We start from the raw sequence: 6,919 nt of genomic DNA, 5'->3' as shown, positions 1-6,919 counted from the left end.
TCGGGAATTCCGTGGCAGTCTGTAACATGACAACTCAGTTAATTCTCAGTAACATTAGCAACTGGGAAGGCTACGTCAGAAATTCCTGATAAAGCACAAAGAATAATGTTCATTTACGGAATAAAAAAAACATGAAACCAGCGTTTATGTTTTATACAGTTTTTCTTTCTCTTTTACTTACCAAAACATTGGTTAATATTGTTGACAGGGTACAATACACTATAAAAAAAATAATTTTTAGACATAGTACGCTAAAACAAAGTAATCCTGAAACATAACACTCTAAAAAGTAATGCTGAGACGTAATTCGCTAAAAAATGTAATCCTGAAACAATACACTTAAAAAAGTAATGCTGAAACAATATGCTAAAGAATTAATGCTAAAACATAATTCGCTAACGAAAAGGTAATTCTGAAGCAAATTACACTAAAAAGTAATCCTGAAACATATGCTAAAAAAAGTAATCCTGAAACATATGCTAAAAAAGTAATCCTGAAATATATGCTAGAAAAGTAATCCTGAAACATAACACTCTTAAAAACAGGTAATCCTGAAACAAAGATTATTTTTCGCCGGCTGGTAATCGACTCCTCAACACCACGTCTCAACACCACGTCTCAACACCACGTCTCAACACCACGTCTCAACACCACGTCTCAACACCACGTCTCAACACCACGTCTCAACACCACGTCTCAACACCACGTCTCAACACCACGTCTCAACACCACGTCTCAACACACCCACAAAAGCCTAAAAATCCTGAACATCGATGCAGCAATAAAGAAATCTTAGTTTAAGCAAATATTGTGGCTTTTTGGAGACTAGTGAATTACACGTGAACACGCGATCCAACTGTATTATTAAATATGTATCTACACCTCGTCCATCATCCACCTGAATGAGAGGAGTGGAGAGTAATTTATGTGATAATGGAAGGATGTGGACGCTGCAAGTAAAACAAAGAAAATTAGATATGAACTCTGGCTTAACAAGCGATTGTGGTCACGTAGGTTCGAGCCTTCACTATTCCTGATGCTGAACTACCCATATTAATTTAACGCTTCATATTAATATAATTAAGATTATTATTACTATTATTAGTGATAGAATTATCATAATTTGATCAAGCTGTTTTAGGATTAAATTTTGGAGTAAAGAAAAGAAAATAAAAAAATCTATAAATATATCTCAACTATGAAAAATTATATAACACATATGGCAGAAATATGGTCGAAATATTTTGAAAACATTCACCCTAAACATATGAGTGCTATTATAAACCAGGTATTTTTAATCTTCGTTCATAGATTTAAAACAACTCTTTGGTCGATAAATTAGACACATGTGCAACTCTTGGGTATCTTTATTGAGGAAACGTTTCGCCACACAGTGGCTTCATCAGTCCATACATAGGAGAAACTTGAAGAACAGGAGGAGAATGAGGTAATCAGTCCCTCAACCTTGAGTCGATGTGTTCAGTCCATCAATCTTGAGTAGAATACGGATTGATGGACTGAACACATCGACTCAAGGTTGAGGGACTGATTACCTCATTCTCCTCCTGTTCTTCAAGTTTCTCCTATGTATGGACTGACGAAGCCACTGTGTGGCGAAACGTTTCCTCAATAAAGATACCCAAGAGTTGCACATGTGTCTAATTTATCAACATGTCGGTTCTGTGAACCATTCATCTACAAACTCTTTGGTCACCGAAATAAGCGTAAAGTAACATCTCAGTTGAACGTCACAAGAAGCTTAACTAAGTCTACTTTCAGCACTGTGTCAGTGTTTCCAGGGGAAGGAGAAAGACTTATATTATGGAATTTCGGCCACTTTCGCTATGAAGATAGAAATAAGAAAAGAAAAAAATTACGATGTCAACCTATTCACCATAATTCTGCGCTTAGGAGATGAGCCTCATGGCGACATATCGCTCAGTCCTGGAACCATCGTTCCAGGACTGAGGTGTTGAAAATGGTATAGAATACTATTTTGTGTTAGTGTGACTTTGTAAATGGTCCAAGTCAGACCGAAAAGTCGTGCGGGTTATTTGTGTATTATACCGAAAAGTTGACGAGCAAAACACACGTGCAACATGTGTGGGCGAAACGTTACAACAATAAAAATACCCAACTCTTGCATATTAGTCATCAATGGTATTGGGACTTTCTAAGCTTCAAAGGCAAACTATTACACAGGAAGCCAGCAATTCAGACGCTCCTTATACCCACATAAGAGTCTTGAGTCTTGTAATTTATATAGTCAATAAGCTTAATCAAAGGACCTGACGCCGAGTTATTGAATAAGAGAATAACTCCTAGTAGAGTTATGTACTTCTGTTGATTTTTTTATTTATGAAGCGTTCATTTATTGCCTGAGTAATGGAACTGGGTGATGCATGCGGATGTCAGGTCTAGTGAATAGCAGAACACACTGCATTTATTTTGCGATAAGATTTCGTAGACCAAGGGTGTGCTTTAAGGATCCAGGAAAAAAGTCGCAGGAAAATCACGGAGGGAAAAAAGTCACGGAATAAAAGTCACAGAAAACAAGTCACAGTTTAGTCTATCCTAACCTATTGTAACTTTTTTCCACTGACTTTTTTTCCTAGGCAAAATTGTGACTTTTTTCCGGGCACCTGCTTCAACATACACTTCTGGGTAGGGAATCCTGTATAATGTAATTAGGGGAAACACTGGTGTTATAACGCTCTCATGACTGTTGTTAATTTAACTGGCAGGGAAATATTACACGAATGGAAATTATTAAGAAATACAAATAAATAAAGATAAAAATTATGTTGATTTACCTTCTTTTGCATAGATTCACCAGGAAAGAAGAAAAACTTCCAGAGTGCATAACGTTTAACTAGCATTGGACAAATAACCCACAAATACGAGAAAGAAACGTATGACTTGGACCATTATCCAGTTAATGGTTAATGGTCCAAGCCGGACCGAAACGTCGTCATAAGTTTCTTTCTCCTATGTGCTGGTTATTTGTGTTTTATTCCCGGCACTCTATTGTGCCTTCTTTATCTTTCTGTTGAGCTAGCACGCGTTTCACTCATATAGAAGAACTGTAGCACCTCCTTAGGTGGTTGATACATATACTCACTCACTCATATACTTCACTTCAAAGTGAACTACTCCCAGGGAAAGAAAATCACTCAAATACTTGTTAACTTGGTGATGTAGAGCTCTCTCTCTCTCTCTCTCTCTCTCTCTCTCTCTCACACACACACACACACACACACACACACAAACACACACATGATTCCTTAGCACTATCTTTTAACAACGTCAGCAATTTCACCGATGCAGCGGTGAACATTACTGAGGTGTAAGGTAGGAAGCTCCCGGTTAGCTCTTCCATTGCATTATCTGGAGGTAATCTTCAAAGGCTGTTTTCAGCAACTCTTCTCCATCGGTGTGCGGTCGAGATTTCTTAACGAGAAGGAAACTGATTTCATAGTTATGTTGGAGCCAACATTCACACATACTGGTTTGTGTTTTGAACATTGCATCAAGAAAAGTCCATTTAGGGGTGTTTGAGGTACTTTAAGAATTTCTATGCGTGTTCTGAATGTACATTTCTGAGGTGTAATAACAGTTTGTTTGACGTCATCTAATCATCACAGAGGGAACTGGAGCATAACAAGTGGTAGCAATCACTAATGAACTCAAATTTAAATAGCTCGCTGAGTACTGGGCATTCTAATATATTACTCCAAACGGATATTGTGTCCGAAATGTGGAAGATAATGTGGTTCCTATCTTGAAATCAGGGGATAAGTCAATTCCATCAGATTACCGCCCAATAAGCCTGACTTCAATAGCAGGCAAAATTTTTAAAATAAATTATAACTTATATGAGAAGAAGCCACCTTGATGGGCATAAATTGATTACAAAGTTTCGGAATGGATTCACAAGAGGTCGTTTCTGCCTGACAAATTTACTGCAAAGCATTTGAGGCAGACAATAAAGAATCAGCCATTTTATATATTTCAGTAAGAGTACCACACAAAAAACTGTTGAAAAAGAGGCATCTCCTTCCATAAGAGGAAAAGTACTGTCTTGAATCGAGACATGGCTGCTCAATAAAAAGAAGAGTTTGCATAAATGGGGTGAAATTTGAATGGGCACAAGTAACAAGTGGCATTCCACAGATATCAGTTTTAGGTCCAATATTGTTCATTATTTACATTAATAACCTGGACGATGGAATAATAAGTAACATGAGCAAATTAGCCGATGGCAAAAAAAAAAAAAAAAAAAAAAGGCAAATAAATTCTGTGGATACCATTGAACTTCAGGCACATTTAGACAAGTTGATGCCATTGTCTGAAAAGTAGATGTAGTTCAAAGTGAACTACTCCCAGGGAATGAAAATTACTCAAATACTTGTTAACTTGGTGAAGTAGAGCTCGGCCATAGAGAATGTGAAAAAGACCTGGGAGTTAAGGTAAGAAGAAATATGAAGTAAAGACGACAGTGCATGAGTGTGCTCAATAAAGCTAACAAATTATTTAGCTTTATATCAAGTAATAAAGTAAAAAAGTTCTACCCATATCAGTGGTATACAATATCGACAAGTTGATGAATTAGACACATGTGCAACATCTGGCTATCTTTATTTTGTAGACGTTTCGCCACCAGGTGGCATTATCATCACAAACACATACAGGGATACAAACGAAAGACTGAAGAAGTTTTCCGTTTATGTTCTCAAATTGTATTGATAAAGCCGCTGGATGGCGAAACGTCTACAAAATAAAAATAGCCAGATGGTGCACATGTACCTAATTTCCCAGTTCTATACATCTATACACTGACCCAGGTCAGTGCATCTAATGGCCGTGGTACGTGGCAGTTATTAGATGATCCAATGCCATCACCTGATCTTCACTAGTCATCTGCTTTCTCCACTATTTGTATGCTGTGATCTTTCATTCTTTTGTATCATTTGGAGTGACCAAGGCCCAAGGACCAAAATGTATCCAATAATGATTACCTAGGTACACTTCCATCCATATTACCGGTATCATTATTTCTTCTACTGTCAAGGAACACTCTACCTCTCGCCACAACAGGCAGGGAGGAGGCAATAATTGAGCGAAGTTAACCTGCCGCTCAACAGATGGCAGCAACGTCTGGTGCGGTTTTAAAGGACTGAGAACAATACCCGCATATAGCTTCCAAGGGAAAGTTGGTGAAGGTATATAACCCTCCACAGTTCCTCCCCTGGTCCGAGTTCCTCTCCTTGGACTTGAAATTCCTCTCTGTGGGTCCAAGTAGACCCCGTTGAGAATCACAGGTTCAAAGGTCAGTTTTTCTCCATACGACTGCACGAGATGGGATGTAGAGTGACTAATTGTGTTGGTTCAGTGATGTCTACTGTCACCTCAGTTGCTTGTGGGAATCAACGCATTGCTCGTACAACATTACCCGCCATGGATTCGACCCGAGTTCTAAAAGTTGTTAGCTGAAAGCTCTACCACTGAGCCATTATTTCAACAGACTCACCAGATAGACTAGATGAGGATACCCTAAGTACCCTTGCAAATATTATGCTCACACTCTAGCAGCACATTGAATCCCAAAACCCCTTGCCTCCACACCCATCAAAAATCAAACATACTCGCATACATGGGTTCTAACTCGGTGTCACTTGGTGGCATCTAACTCTACAGCTACACCAGTACGGTTTTTCATTTAATTCACCGACTGTAACAGACTTTACTGTTACTCCAAATTACAATTTACATTTCATTTGAGAAGCAGAGACAAGAACCGAGACTCGACCCCCTGCTAGTTAAGATTACAAACTGGGGAAGATGAGGAAATACTGGTGAAGGAAAAACACACATTGCAAAGAAACTCATATTTTATTCGCTTGATAAATGTCTATACAGTTCGAAATACTATCGCAGTGAAAGTTTGTCCTGTAACGTTTCTTTTCTTCTCTGCTGGCGACACTACGCTATTTGGATCCAAATGTAGAGATTACAGAACATAAACAAACTACAGGGATATCACGAGAGACGGCTACTGGAATTCAGTGCCAGCAAATAGTAAATTTATGACGAGCGAAGAAGATGGAAGAACACTCAAGACGTAGAAAAAACTAGGAATATAGGAGACGAAAGCAGAGGTTAAAATTCTCAAACAAGAGGACCCTCGGGTGAGCATACCGAGCACACCGCCAGAGAACAGCCCGTCTTCTTCACAGTGAAAATCTGATGCTGTTATGTCTACGGCGTAAGGACTTCAACATAACAGAGTGGGCAGCACATACTGAGATCATCGATTAAACAAGACATATGGCTTTATCTCTGTAGATGCCTGAAAGTCCTGACCTACAAGGAGAGGCTAACAAGGAGAACAAGGAGAGAACTAAAAACAGCGTATAAAATACTCAAACGGAGGGCAGAGGGCAAGACTATCTGAAAAGCGGGAATTAGGAACAACGATGCAAAACTGGAAGCTAAAGACAAATAAGTTAAGAAGCACTTCTTCTGAGTATAAAGAAAGTGGAACCACTTATACGAGCATGTGGGTGGTGTAAATATTATCAAAAAGTTCAAGAGACAGGTACGACAGAACGAATGAGGCAGCAATCTCGTGAAACAAGTTGTATTCGGTTAGTAAGTGTGATGTGGAGCTGAGAATCGACCCTTGAAACCTCAAATAGATGAGTACAAGTAGAGAAACACACACACACACACACACACACACACACACACACACACACACACACACACACACACACACACACACACACACACACACACACACGCTGTCATACTTCCCACCCCCTACTCAAACCACGTAAATTTTTGATCAAAGTCTGAATTACTGAATTTAAGACATAATCTGAGGATGTAAACACCAGCTTTGAGCTACCAGTCTTCA

This window comes from Cherax quadricarinatus, chromosome 71 (genome assembly GCF_038502225.1).
Source record: "Cherax quadricarinatus isolate ZL_2023a chromosome 71, ASM3850222v1, whole genome shotgun sequence".
Classification (NCBI taxonomy): Eukaryota; Metazoa; Arthropoda; class Malacostraca; order Decapoda; family Parastacidae; genus Cherax; species Cherax quadricarinatus.
Note: the sequence above shows the minus strand (reverse complement) of the source record.